This window comes from Mauremys mutica, chromosome 5 (assembly GCF_020497125.1).
Source record: "Mauremys mutica isolate MM-2020 ecotype Southern chromosome 5, ASM2049712v1, whole genome shotgun sequence".
Taxonomy (NCBI): Eukaryota; Metazoa; Chordata; order Testudines; family Geoemydidae; genus Mauremys; species Mauremys mutica.
The window spans coordinates 75,992,839-76,008,669 of NC_059076.1; the positions used below are offsets into that span (position 1 = coordinate 75,992,839).

The window sequence follows — 15,831 nt, forward strand, 5'->3', positions numbered from 1 at the left end:
TAAAAATTCCCTTTCCCCAGAATAACTAAGTAAGAACTTGTATGTAGTGCTGTTGTAGCCACATTGGTCCCAGGCTATTAGAGAGACAAAGTGAGTGAGGTAATATCTTTTATTGGACCAACTTCTGTTGGTGAGAGAAACAAGCTTTTGAGTTTACACGAGCTCTTCTTCAGAAGATGAGCTGAAGAAGAGCTCTCTGTAAGCTCGAAAGCTCCTCTCTCTCATTAACAGAAGTTGATCCAACAAAAATATATTACCTCCCCGCCTTGTTTCTCTGAGTTAGAAGTGGTTACGTTCTTGTTCTGAATCCTGCTAGCTAACTATGCAACTAGCAAAAGCTATGGTCTTCAGTATAAACTATTCCATGCTTCCAAGGAATTACTGAGCATTAAGTATATCATTTGTATATAAATTTCCTGGAATGTAAAGAAATAAATGTTTACAGTATGATATCAGACTATCTGAGGTGACAGACATGGTGAGATATTTTAATGAAAAAAAAATCAAGGGAAAACCCCCCATACCCTTCATGGAGATTTGGGAGATGACTGTCTGGCCTTGAAATGCCTCAGCTTCATGATTCAGCATGGCTAGACCAAATATTCATCCAACATCGGTTCTTAGTCCCACTTTGCTTTTGTAACAATTAGTAGGCCACCGATCAGAAATAGATGATCTGTAAGCATGTTCAAAAGTTAAAGGCTGATTTTTTTCAATTTTTTTTATTATGTGTCAAACTTTAAAATGGAAGGCAACATACTACATATGTGATGACAACCAAACTACACATTTCTCACAGAAATGGATGGTTGATAGTCTGTACTTGTCTAAATATCACTTGTAGTAAAGGCAGGTTAAGTAGTACTAGCATTGGTAATGATTGTGGGTGTCTTGTGCATATCTCAAATCAACAATGACAGAGGTAGTATAAAAACAATTTATGAACCACGGTCCTCTTGGGAACTACATTTCAAACCATAACTTCATCTAAACTGTTTATCGGCTGCTCTTATTTAATGTATGAAGTGTCAAAAAATTTCTTTGACGTTAGGCTTGTTATTGTCCTTTGATTTATGTATTAAAGCAAAGCATGGTAAATACACAGATTGCCTAGTGGTTTTGTGTTTGAAAAATGATTGGAAACATTTGCTATAGCTCTACAATCATTTATATACAAGTTTAAAAAAAATAAAAGTAATGAGCTTGTTTCAACCCAAGGAACTTAGGATGAAGATAAAGATGAACTGCAAAGACTTTTGTTTTTGATATCAAGTGGCCAACTTTCAAATACAGCTACCTAAAATAATGCACATACACATACAAATAGGTTGCTGGGCATAATTTTTCACAACTGTGCACACAAAGCATTCCTGTGTTTATTTTGTAGAGTTAGTGTAGCTATTTATGTTTGAAAGTGTGGCTAAAGATGAACTGAAAATGACAACAGAGGGACTGGACCCTGGCATCATCACTCAAAGATTTTCTCTTAGCTCTGTATGCTACTAGAATGGGCCACATTAACTCCGTGTGCACCTCCATGCAAGTAAATGGAATGACACCAATATATTTACTTAAATGACTAATGGCTATAACTATTCTCTTATATCAAGTATTTTCTTTAGCTAAAGCTGCTGAAATATTATCGAAACCGCAAACACCTGTAAAGCCTGAAAAAACTTTGAGGTGAGATTCCTTGAAACCATGGAATACCAAATCTTGGTCATTTTGCCATTGTGCTGTACAGTGGTCCCTCTGCCATGAAACCAATGATTCCAGAGTGCCATTTTTAAAGAGGTACTTGAACCGTCAGCTCAGAAAGGAGACCGGGGTAATGCTTTCTCACATGGATGGAAGGAAAATGAAAACTTGACTAGAAAAACACATTCAAATGTCTGGATTTGATAGAATAGGGACAAGTGCATGGCAACTGGGGAGGCAGACTGCTGAACCAACACAATTAACTTTGCAATCCACATCTTTTAAACAGCTAATAGCAAATCAGCATGGATCACATCCTGAAGTCCTAATACAGGGAAAACTCCCATTTACCCAGACTTCCATCTAATCCCCTTTTCTCTGGGTCTATGCCAGGCCATCTCTTGAAGCCTGATGTCACCAATGCTTCAGGGCCAGTTTTAAAAGTGAACACTTTGAACTTTGGTAATGTTTATTGGATCTTTGCAGGTTGGCAGCCCTCAGATTACCCTCTTTGCCTCATACAATGCTTGGGTTAAAACTAGAGCTGGTTGAATAGTAACACTAATGGGTGAACATTTTCATGAATCAAGTGCCAGGTTCAATTTGCTATGATTCGAGGGTTGAAGTATATATTAATCATTATTATTTGGTCAGTTACTAAGTATTTGTAAAAAACTGGTGAGATTCACAAACATTAACACATTTTCATACAAATGCTTATTCACCCAAAAATTCTTACCAGGCACATAATATTCATCAATCATTATTCCTCTGTTTGAAATATTTAATTCAACCAATCAGATAGCAGAAAATATACCATGTGGCTTAAGTGATCAGCCACAGAACATGAGTAACAAACATGAAAAACCGATAGTCTGAGAATTAGTCATCCAAACAATCTGAGTAATACTTACAAATAAAGAACTTATTAAAAGAAATCCTCTGCTATCTCCTTACACATCTCTTCAGTTTTCCTTACCCTCTGTAGCCTTTCTTTTCTCTCTGTACTTACTCCTTCCTGTTATGGGCAGAGGATGGGACAGCTTTTTAATTTTAATTCAGGTATACCACAAATTACATGAATTCCTAGGTTTTAAAAACGAACAGCCACAGCAAATTATTATTTTCTTCTCTCCCCATCATTGTGTTACTGTGCTTTGATGGTACATACACTACTGTCTCTGCTCCTTGGTTTTGCTCTAGTTCCCAAATTATATATATACACAACTTTCAAAAAAGAGATTCTTTTTACTGAGCTAGTTACCTCTGTGAGCCTTTCATGTTCTGGCTCGTAGTTGGAGTCTTCCAGATTGGGCACTATCAGCTCCACTTCTCCCAGTGGCTCTCTTCCTGTTGAAAGATAGAGCATCCTCATTCTAGCAGTATATTTAGAACTCCATAGATGACCAGAATTCACTTGGCTGCCTCCTCATATATGTAATAGCACCTTAATTACTTCTTATCAGTACCTCCATAGGCCACTATCATTTGGAGGTTTAGATAAGCAATAAAACTATTGGATGCTTATCCAACTGATCCGCTCCATTCTTTTGCCTGGGATTGGTCACACTGACAGACCTATAATTATCTTGGTCATCCCATTTACCTTTTTAAATATTGTATAACATTAGCTTCTTCTAATCTTCCAGAACTTCTTCAGTGTTTCAAAGCTTACTAGAAATCAGGGTTAGTGGTCCAATGAGCTTCTCCAGTAGCCCTTTCAAAACTCTTAGATGCAGGTTATCCAGAGCTTCTGATTTAAAAATGACTAATTTTACTAGCTGCTGTTTAACATCCTCCTGAGATACTAGTGGAATGGAAAGAATGTCATCATACAATATGACTACATTTTTCTCCCATGTACAAAACAGAAATATTTATTGAACACCTTTGCCTTTTCTTCATTATTATTGATAAGTCTACAAGTCTATCTAGTAATGCACCAATATAATTGTTATATTAGGGAAAAAAGAATCCTACTTCATAAAACTCCTTCTGATTGTCCTTAACGCTGCTGGCCAGAGAGCTCGCTTTCTGTCTCTTTGCTTCCCTTATCAATTTTCTACAATCCCTAGCTTCTGCTTTATATTTATTACTATCAACTTCCCCTTTCTTCCATTTAATTAAGGAAATCATCTACAAACACTTGGAAGATGGTAAGGTGATAGGGAATAGCCAGCATGGATTTGTAAAGAACAAATCATGTCAAACCAATCTGATAGCTTTCTTTGATAGGATAACGAGTCTTGTAGATAAGGGAGAAGTGGTGGATGTGGTATACCTAGACTTTAGTAAGGCATTTGATATGGTCTCACATGATATTCTTATCAATAAACTAGAAAAATACAACTTAGATGGGGCTACTATAAAGTAGATGCATAACTCGCTGCATAACCATACTCAGGGAGTAGATATTAATGGTTCCCAATCCTGATGGAAAGGTATAACAAGTGGGGTTCTGCAGGGGTCTGTTTTAGGACCAGCTCTGTTCAATATCTTCATCAATGACTTAGATATTGGCATAGAAAGTACGCTTATTAGGTTTGCAGATGATACCAAACTGGGAGGGATTGCAACTGCTTTGGAGGAGGGTCATAATTCAAAATGATCTTGACAAATTGGAGAAATGATCTGAGATAAACAGGATGAAGTTTAATAAAGACAAATGCAAAGTGCTCCACTTAGGAAGGAACAATCAGTTTCACACATACAGAATGGGAAGAGACTGTCTAGGAAGGTGTATGGCAGAAAGGGATCTAGGGGTTATACTGGACCACAAGCTAAATATGAGTCAACAGTGTGATGCTGTTGCAAAAAAAGCAAACATGATTCTGGGATGCGCTGGTTAGGCCTCAACTGGAGTATTGTGTCCAGTTCCGGGCACTGCATTTCAAGAAAGATGTGGAGAAATTGGAGAGGGTCCAGAGAAGAGCAACAAGAATGATTAAAGGTCTCGAGCAGTATTTCCGAAACTTGGGAGACTGCTTGTGTAGGGAAAGCCCTTGGCGGGCCGGGTGGTTCACTGCTCCAGGCCAATGGGAATGGCTGGAAGCGGCACAGGCCGAGGAACATACTGGCTGCAGCTTCCAGCAACTCCCATTGGCCCGGAGCAGTGAACTGTGGCCAGCGGGAGCTGCGATCAGCCGGACCTGGGGATGGGGAAGATAAACAAACTGGCCCAGCCCGCCAGGGGCTTTCCCTACACAAGCGGCGTCCCAAGTTTGGGAAACACTGGTCTAGAGAACATGACCTATGAAGGAAGGCTGAAAGAATTGGGTTTGTTTAGTTTGGAAAAGAGAAGACTGAGAGGGGACATGATAGCAGTTTTCAGGTATCTAAAAGGGTGTCATAAGGAGGAGGGAGAAAAGGTGTTCACCTTAGCCTCTAAGGATAGAACAAAAAGCAATGGGCTTAAACTGCAGCAAGGGAGGTTTAGGTTGGACATTAGGAAAAACTTGTAACTGTCAGGGTGGTTAAGCACTGGAATAAATTGCCTAGGGAGGTTGTGGAATCTCCATCTCTGGAGATATTTAAGAATAGGTTAGATAAATGTCTATCAGGGATAGTCTGGACAGTATTTGGTCCTGTCATGAGGGCAGGGGACTGGACTCGATGACCTCTCGAGGTCCCTTCCAGCCCTAGAATCTGAATCTATCTATGAATCTATGAATCTTATAGACAGTGGTGTAAATCAGGACCATATCGTGGGAGAGGGGGGCAATTTCCCACAGTTACTCTTCTAGAGCAATGGGGTAATCAAGTTTTGCTGCCAGGTATAAGACCATAAATCCATTTTATTGTGATCCATTGGTGGAAAGTGATCATACACTAATGATATCAGTGCAGCTTCTGACTTATACATATACCTATAACCTGACTTACTTGCGTCAAGTGAAACAAAGGACCCGAGAAATTACTAGAACTGTACTGCAACAAATTTCTGTTATCTTGGAAACACGTCATAGTCACAAGACTGGCAGCATCAAGAGCTGGTTTCTCAAGTAGTTATCACATAACTTTCGGAAGAATAGCTGGCACACTGTCTCCCACGGGAAGCATGGCAGGGTGGAGTACTTTCTAGGGGGAGGAGCATATGTGCATTTGGAAACAACTTGTATTACAAGTTTGGCCTATGTTCATTTGAACATTCAAACAGATACCTGTTTTCAAGTTGTCTTAGGCCCTATTATTTTATTCTTCGCATATGTATGCTTTGGGCATATAATGCAAAAATCATGCAAAATAAATGCAGTTTAATGAACAGCTAAACAATGGTCTTTGTTTTAGTACCAACTGTAATTGTTATGAGAAAGGTTCATAAGACATCAGAAAAAATGATAGTCAACATTTATGTGAACTGGGATGTAAGTGGAAATTATTGGTGTAGTATTAGTGCAGTAACATAAAAATTACCTGGCTTTTATTTTCACTTTCAGGTCAGACAGTTTCTTGCAGATATCAGATGGGGCTAGCATGTATCTTAAGTACCTTGGAATGGGGTCCTTAATGGCACTGATTCTGCTCTAACACCTGCATAAATTGTGAATAACAGAAAACCATGGAGTTAAAGACTAGCATGAGATTAGAATTAGGCCCACTGTGAATAAACAAATACAACTGATCAACAGCACAATTCATAAATTGATCAATTGCTAAGTAAAAAGACAATTACAATAGGATAAGAACACAGGTATATTTTAATTACGTTTTAAAATTTGCCCTGCATGTCCATCATTGCTCTCTTTATTTGTAAGCAGAGGCTTTCTGTGAGCTGGGAGATATTCACTCTCACTCTGAGACGTGAACTAGTTTGAAAACTCATAAAGTCTGGTGGATTCATACAGTTCCTAAAGCCCCTTGACCTGTAAAATCACCTTTTTAATGATTTTGCAGAACCCAGGACATTGTGTTCATTTAGAAAAGAAGAAATTGCACTATACCACCACTATATCAACAACACAGTTTCATTTATGTCATAGGAAATGAGAGTTTTGGCAAGTAGGTGTTGAGACTTGATTATTTATTTTGTTTAGACGTGTAAAACCTGCCCTTCCACATGGCTGTTGGAGTCTTTCAAAGTGATAGAACTTTCTTTTGGGGGTGGGGGCTAGAGCAGGACTTTTTTTATCCAAAGGGGTTTAGTAAGGAAATTACAAAGCTTGTGATCATGATTTAAAAGAAAAAAAAATTCTTCCCTCCCTTAGTTCACAATTCTTATTCCCAACTATGCATCCATCTTGAAATCTAATTCAGACCCTTCCTGCCAGCATTTATTATTTATTATCTGTACTATCACTGTACCTTCAATCCCTATTGGTGGACCAGGAACCCGTTGGGCTAGGCATTACTTTCAATCTGCAACCAGTCAGGAGAAGAAAAATCACCTGGAGGACAGATAATTGACTTGAGAGCTGAAGAACAGATTTTTTTTCTTTACAAAGAAAGGGACATTTTTAATGCATTATTAATAAACAAATATGTCCATTACATGGCATCCGAGGCCGACTACTGCATTAAAGAGACGTAAATTTCTAGGAAATGTGTACTAACGTTTAAATTAATAAACAGCCATTCCATTCAGTTTTAGAGAAGCAGTTTCATACAGCAGATATAATGGGTCTAACGCTGATCTCACACTGGCTGTACAGGTGAGTTGCATCAAACGCACATTTCACTTACACAAATTCAACTATACGCACTTGGCAAAAAAAAGAAAAACAACAAGATACCTGTAAATAGTGCGGGCGATTCCACCCAATGAGTGTATGCCCCGGAGTGAGCGTGAGATGGGAGACATGAATCTCCTGTTCCCTCAGTCAGTCTCAGTTCCCACGTGCCTATCACAGTGTGAGCATCTCGCCGCACTGAGTGCTTAAAGATACGTATTTTTCATATAACATGGCTGCTAAATGCAAGCCAACTACTTCGTCTGGTGCTCAACTGAAGAAACAGTGAGCTGTTCCAACGCTGGAGGAAAAACTGGCTGTGCTGGACTTATTGAGAGATGGTATGTCATAGAATCATAGAATCATAGAATTCAAGATCAGAAGGGACCATTATGATCATCTAGTCTGACCTCCTGCAAGATGCAGGCCACATAAGCCGATCTACCCACTCCTTTAGCAAGGGACCCCTGCCCCATGCTTCGGAGGAAGGCGAAAAACCTCCAGGGCCACTGCCAATCTGCCCTGGAGGAAAATTCCTTCCCGACCCCAAATATGGCGGTCAGCTGAACCCCGAGCATGCGGGCAAGACTCTCCAGCCATACCCTCTGGAAAAAGGTTAAGAATATCATATCATTGACCCATTGTACTATTTACCAGTGTGGCACTTAATTGACCTATTGACTAAGCCCGTCGGTCTCCAATGTGGCACATAAATATGGCCACAACTTATCTAGCATCCATGTACATGAGGCTTATGTTCTCATGGATATGTAGCGCTATGGATGCTGATCCCAATGTTAATGTGATGGAGTGTTGGAAGTCCTTCAACATTGCTGATTGCATCACTTACATTAAACAGGCAATGGATGCAATCAAGCCTGAAACCGTCAATGCATGTTGGTGAAACCTATGGAAAGAATGTGTGAATGATTTTAAGGGTTTCCCAACCATTGACAAAGAAGTGAAATGCATTGTTCAGGTGGCCAGGCAAGTGGGGTGGTGATGGCTTCATCAACATCCTTGAGGAAGAAACTGAAGAATTAATTAAGAGCCATAGAAAAACATTGACTAATGAAGAGTTAGAGGAACTGATAAAATCGTCTACGGAAGACGAAGATGATGACGACGAAAAGGAAGAGCCAGCAAGTTGGAATCATCATACATTTGCTGAAGTGTTCCAAGCAGCGAAACACTTGAATGATTTAATTTCTGAATACGATCCCTCTATGGAACGAAGCCTCAAAATCACACGTAGTTTTACAGACGATTTGAGACCATATTAAGAAATATTTGAGCAGCTCAAGAGACAACAGTGACAGTTGCCAATCACCATGTTTTTTAAGGAAAAACAACCAGCAGCAGATGAGCCTGCACAATCAACTTCTCGAGCTGAACCAGAGCCAAACACTACAACTCGCTCTCCGTCACCCAAGCCCTCTGTCACCTCCGTCTCCTGGATCGACATCAAGCCCTGACATGACGACTCCCTGTAATTACCCCCTGTAATTACCCTCTGTAACTAAAAATACAGTACTGTAAAATTATATTTTGCATATGTACTCTTTATTATATACTGTACATTACTGTATACATTATACATATTACTGTACAGGGTTGTATACACAAAACCACATACAGTATACTATATGGGCGATTTAAGGGATTTTCAAGGGTAATTTTGACTATACATGATTTTTGCCTTATGCACTGACTTTAGACCATAACCCCCACATAAGATGCGACTCTACTGTATATATACTTGACTAACATTCCTGGAGTTAACTCTTCATTTTTGCTAGTGTGAGAGCAGACTCAAGCTTCAATATTTTTAAAGATAATTTGTTAAAATGACAGTAAAATAATTGCCCAAGGTAAAAATGGCCTGGACTGAATATATCATTCTGGGTCTTGTAAGTTCTGTAGCTGCAGCTGAAAAGTGTTGCTGATCAACATGCACATGTGATTGTATCTGATACATGTTATGAATGGCAGAAGTGAGAAAAGCCACTCCTTCGTTTTCAGTATTTTAACAAGGTCTGCCATAATATAGTTATTTTTTCTGATCTTCAAGATTTGTGAATATCATTTTTGGCAAACATACTGCTTAGGGAGGGAGTCTGCAACATGAAAATGAAAAATCTGTCATTGACTGCTCACCAACCATTTAAAGGTACAGTGTCAAGTGTTTAAACTATAAAATGTACTGTCCTGAAAGGAAGGTACATTATATTAAATCCCATTTAAGAATACTTGCAAAATATGTTTTTTAAATAAGAAAATATAGAACAGTGGTTTATATTATATATAGTATAAACTAAAACAGTGGATCTGGAATGACTCAGCAAATGTTTTGGGGAAAAATAATCATAATGACGTACAGAGACATAGATAAAAGAAGAACTGTTTAAACAATAACAACAAAATTATCTAAAGGGTCTAGATTACAATTAATCCCTTAATTTCTCTGTAGTTTTTTGAAGGTTATATGAAAGTAGTCTCTCCAACTGGAGTCTTTTCAAGACAGGGAAAGTTACAGTAAACTGAACTGTTTGTGCAAGCTAATGCATGATCTTAATGTGCTTGCAAACTACAAGGAGAGAAACACAGTTTTCTCCAGAGGGTTGCTATGTGTTGAAATGATTTAGGTCTGGAAAATGAATCTGTTCATTCTTCTGGACAATTTCTGAAACAAATATTTAGCCAGATTTATAGTGCCTGTACATATGCTGTCCAAAGAATTCCTCTGAAATCCAGCTTTTTGTAATGCCTTATCATCTAGTCTGTGAAGACATATTTTTTTAATAATAAATGTAATTAATCAGCATATTTTAGGACCATGTAAATATAACCAATAGCTCAACTGCTTATTCCCAGTGCAAATAGATGACATTATTTTATTTATTTAATACAACAAATGATAAAACATTAGGGGCCTCATTTAAAAAATATCAAACAAACCAAACAATAGCACCCCTTTAATCCAAAAAACTTCTTATGAGCACCCAAATTATGAAGATTATGGTCCAGACCAAGCTTTAAGCACATAGAATAAACTTTTCTAAAGCACCTAAGTCACTTAGGAGCCTAAATTCCATTGACTCCTTAGTGCCTAGGTCACTTTTGAAAATGGGACTTAGGTGATTTAGAAAATTTTACCCAGATTGGCTAGTTATTCATCCAAATGGCTATTTGTGCATATATTGCCGTCATGCCTAGGAATCCCATTCTTGGATGAGGACCCTATTATGCTAGGGGCTGTACAAACACAGAATAAAAAATAGTCCCTGTCGCACAGAATTTACAATGAAGTATAAGGCAAGAGACAATAGATGGAGACAGACAGACAAAGGCGTACAAGAAAACTGTGAGACAATGTTGATCAGCATGACGGGCAGTGGTCTCAGCACACCAGCAGCCTAACCATTGCCAAGTTTTTTGTAGGCACCTGAAAAAGGGGAGTTTTAATCAGGGATTTGAAAGTGACGTGGCTTTGTATATGTTTATGGAGCACTCCTGCAAAGCACAAGGGGCAGCATGAAAGAAAGCACAAAGGTTCTTGTTTGAAATGTAACATGTGGAGGAGGCACGCCTACAAATACCCAAATGGCATGCACAGTCATGGTAATTGCACATGCTAATTAGGTGTGTATTTGCTCACATACATGTTTTGTGATGAAGCCTAAGCAATCTGTATTCCACTGCTAATAGCAATGAGAATTTTGATTGTTTTGTTTTGTTTTTATGTCAATATTTTAAATTTCCCTCAAGCAGGTATCTAAATCCTTCATGAAGAATGAGAGATGAAAACATGTGAATACACAGCTGAATATGTTTGTGATTGATCAACCACAGGAACACAGTTCATAAATTCATAACAAGAATCTTCTAATGACAGCATTTTAGGAAATTATAGGTGCAAAAAGCTTGTGCGTATGTTAAGAACACCATATTTTCAAAATAAAAAAACCAGGACACTTTTGTGGCAGCATTTTTTTGTGACATACTCAAGTGATCTGCATTCGGGCTCCTTTCTTTGATTTGCTTCACCTGGAGTAGAGCAGCAAACATTTTAAAAAGTCTGAGTTTTGCCTCTTTCCACTGAACCCTCTCCAGATACCCCCTCCTCGGTCCCCAGGCCTCTCCTGCTAAGCAGAAGTTTTGCGCTGACTAGATTGGGTCATTACCTCACTGGATTCATATCACAATTTTGTTACCTGGGGAATTATGACAAGCTCTGCCTGTGAATAACGATTGGGGTGAAACATGGTTTCATAATGTGATGCGAATGAGACAAAGGTATGGTGAATATTTGACATCAGTGCAGCAATATGTTTTATTTGTGGTTATAAAAACTTGAATACTTGAATGCCTTATCTGATGAAATAGGATGTTTGAGGTATACCAAAAGTAGGTCTTGGGACAACAGGACATCATATGAAAAACTGAGTCTGTCCTGGTAAAACTAGGATGCATGGCTATCAATATCAGATTTTATTATTGTTATGAAATTCAGTAAGGACTAATACAAAGTACTCCACTTAGGAAGGAACTATCAGTTGCACACATTACAAAACGGGAAATGACTGCCTACGAAGAAGTACTGTGGAAAGGGATCTGGGAGTCATAGTGGATTACAAGCTAAATATGAATCAAAAAATGTTCCAAAAAATGCAAACATCATTCTGGGATGTATTAGCAGGAGTGATGTAAGCAAGACACAAGAAGTAATTCTTTCATTCTTCTCCATGCTGATTAGGCCTCAACTGGAGTATTGGGTCCAGTTCTGGGCACCACATTTTGGGAAAGATGTGGATGAATTGGAGAAAGTCCAGAGAAGAGCAATGAAATAATTAAAGATCTAGAAAACATGACCTATGAGAGAAGATTGAAAAAACTGGGTTTGGTTAGCCTGGAGAAGAGAAGACTGAGGAGGGACATGATAACAGTTTTCAAGTACATAAAAGATTGTTACAAGGAGGAGGGAGAAAAATTGTTCTTGTTAATCTCTGAGGGTAGGACAAGAAGCAATGGACTTAAATTGCAGCAAGGCTGGTTTAGGTTGGACATTAGGAAAAACGTCCTAACTGTCAGGGTGGTTAAGCACTGGAATAAATTGCCTACAGAGGTTGTGGAATCTCTGTCACTAGAGATTTTTAAGAGCAGAAGACAAACACCTTAAAACACCTGTCAGGGATGGGCTAGATAATACTTAGTCCTGCCTTGAGTCCACGGGACTGGACTAGAAGATCTCTTGATGTCCCTTCCAGTCCTACAATTCTATTATGTATTAGTAGGGCTGCATGTTTGCCATGGAGGTCATGGAAGTCACAGATTCTGTGGCTTTCTGCAACCTCCATAACTTCTGCGGGGGCCAGTGTGGCTGACCCCAGGAGACAGCCATACCGGCCGCTGCTGGAGCTGCACTGCAGCCAGCCATTCCGATGGCCCCGCAGCCAGCCACTCCAGTGGCCCTGAGTAGTGGCCAGTGCAGCTGGCCCTGAGGACTGCCTGAACAGCGGTCCCTGGGTGGCCGGTGCAGCCACTACTGGTGGCCCCCGGCAGCGGTCCCCAGGTGGCCAGTGCAGCTGTTGCTGGTGGCCCCCGGTGGTGGTTCCCGAACAGCCAGAGTAACTGCTTCCCCGGGCGGCCAGTGCAGCCGCTGCCAGCAGCCACCAGTAGCTGTCCCTGAGTGTCTGGAATAGCTGCTTCCCTGGGTGGACTCCAGCAGCAGTGCCCAGATGGCTGGTGCCACCGTTGCCAGTGGTGGTCTCCGGGTGGCCAGAGCAGCCACTGCTGGCGGACCCTGGCGGCAGTCCCCAGGTGGCCAGAATAGCCGTTTCCCTGGGTGGCCCCTGGAAGGTGGTGCCGTGGCTGGCCCTGACCTTCCCCCCAGCAGCAGCCCCCCTCAGGATGCCCCCCAGCAGCAGCTCCCCAGCTTCCCCCCAAGCAGCAGCCCTTCCAGACGCTCCTCCCCCAACAATGCCTCCGGCACGCCTCAGCAGTGATTTAGTGAGGGGTATTTATAGTATAAGCCATGGACAGCCTGTTAATTTTTGTGTATTGCCTGTGCCCTGTCCATAACTTTTACTAGAAATACCCGTGACTAAATCATAGCCTTATTTATCAGTTATATATTATGGAAGCTTCTAGGAACCTCAGTAGTGGGCCAGGACCTCACAGTGTTAGTCAATGTACAAAGAACAATTTGTTTGTGTGCATTACATTTCTAAAAGTCAGAGGAACATAGTAACTGGATCAGCCCCATCAGCCATTTAGGCCAGTATTCTGTCTCCCACAGTGGCCAGTACCAGATGCTTCAGAAGAAGGTGCAAGAAACTCCACAGTGGGCAGATATGGGATAATCCATCCCCATGAGAGTCTCATCTTAATCCCTAATAGAGTTGTCTTAAACCTCAAAGTACGAGGTTTTAAATCCCTTCCAAAATTCTTCTCTTATCTTTAACTATTAACTCTTGATATTCTTTCTATCCAGATAAGCATCCAGTTCCCTTGCTGGATTCTTGGACTCACTCACATGTTGTAGCAATAAACTCCACAGTCTAATCACGGGCTGAATAAAAAAGTATTTCCTTTTTTGAATTTGCACTTTTTGATTTCATTGAAAGTGCTCATGTTCTTATGTTACAATATGGGAGAACAAAAGCGATTAACCTTCTCTAGATCATTATTTTTTATACATCATATTTGCCACCTTTCAAAGTCACACAATCTCATTATTTTCAGTCTCTCTTCATAAGAGAGTATTTCCAGGCCTTTGAACATTCTCAGCACAGTTCTGTGAACCCCCCCTAATTGTGCAATGTCCTTTTTGAAATGGGGTGACCAGCACACTGAACATAGTGTTCCAGATGAAGGATGCCATCAATATTTTAGTGGCATTGTAAACATTTCCATATTATTCTCTATCCTTTCCTTACTCATGCTAACAGCATGTCTGTTTTTTTTTAACCACAGTAGCACAGTGAGAAGTCGTCATTGAACTATCTACAATGACATTCAGATCTCTTTCCTGAGGTGGTGTTTAATTTAAACTCTGGTAAGGTGCATGAGCAGTTCAAATGTCTCCCTTCAAGTCCATCTTAGCTATTTCTACCACATTCCTGTCAACTTCAATTGATTATTCATTGCAGAAATTAGTCAGATTTATTAAGCAAGTCTTCCCCATTAGATGGATGCCTCAGGAGGTTTTCTTTAATTCAGTTAAGAGGCAAAACTCTTTTTATTGGGTGACTTTCAGTTTTACTAAATTTTCATTGTATGCCTGCAAATTTTTTTAAAGCAACTTTCCTTTTCCCCTCCATGGTGAATGCAGAAGCATGGATAGATGATAGATGTTTCTAGTAACACCAAGTTCCTCCAACAGGCTCTCAATTGGCCTGTTGTATTTATTCCCCATCAGTCTAGTCTAGTAGCACTGTTTTGTCTGGATGTAAATGACTTATAGTCCTCTTTTAGCTTCCCACCATAATGATTTCTCTGAGCACTCAGCTTTTCTTTAGTCATTATTTTCTGCTTCCCATAGGTACATTTCTCAATGGTATACGTATCTGGTGAGCTCCTCCTAAGGAAATCTTCTAACACTGAATAATGCCAACCAGCAAAATGGAGATGTGGAATGTAATCCTTCAGCATCTTTAGTCAAACTGAAATGAAAATAGCAATGCTGGAGCTAGTATTTAAACAAACAATATCTTATTAAAAGCCAATTATTTATTTCTAGTTGATGCAAATTTAGAACTTTTTTCAACAAAGCACTTAAACTAATGCTTAACTTTAAGTCAATATGATTTAAGCATGTGCTTAAAATATGCAAGTTCTTGTTGAATAGGGAGAATTTGCTGCACTGGGTCTTAAAGAGGGAAAAAAGGTTGCTCTTTATGCCACCTTGGTTCTTCATCTTCCTGGGGAGATAGGCTCATCCATTAGGGGTGTGAAAAGCTGTGTAGCAACTAAGAGGCTTAGCAGCCATTGCCATGTCCTTGAATACAGGCCCTAGGAATTTTTGGGCTTAATTTTTGGACAACCAGTAATCTGACTGAAGTCCATAGGAGACTCAGATGCTGAGCACCTCTGAAAAAACCCAAATCCTTAAAACCTATGGGCAACAACAACAAAAAGCAGGACAACTAAGTCCTACTGGTGAGAAACTTACTAGAAAAAGTGACTCATTTCAACCCACAATTCCTAAAGGGAGCAAGGCTTCTGGGGAAAATATTGTTTTTCAAAGCTCTTTCTTCTATGAAAACTTTAGAACTTACCCAAGCTGATAGCAGGCATAAAGACATAACATTCTGTAACAGATGGCGAGCTTTAGTTTCATACATGTTATATGTGTGGCATTGGTTTTAAAATACTTATAGCACCAAAGATGAAAACTAAAACTGTACATTTAGTGACTTTAGTCAGAATGCAGTCAGATGATTGGGAGTTTCGAGAAAGATGTGAA

The 15,831-nt window shown here is 39.7% G+C and overlaps 1 long non-coding RNA gene across 2 annotated transcripts in view; it reads right to left on the reverse strand.

The window, feature by feature from the left end:
• The window catches only part of LOC123371107, a 32,170-nt gene extending 24,482 nt beyond the window's left edge, over positions 1-7,688 (reverse strand). For both annotated transcript variants that reach the window (XR_006579706.1, XR_006579705.1), the window contains exons 1-5: positions 7,428-7,688; positions 7,000-7,082; positions 6,112-6,228; positions 2,963-3,048; positions 2,613-2,716 (exon numbers count right to left, since the gene is read on the reverse strand). This is a non-coding gene — a long non-coding RNA (uncharacterized LOC123371107). The remainder of the gene's footprint in view (positions 1-2,612; positions 2,717-2,962; positions 3,049-6,111; positions 6,229-6,999; positions 7,083-7,427) is intronic.
• Between the last annotated feature and the right edge of the window lie 8,143 nt (positions 7,689-15,831).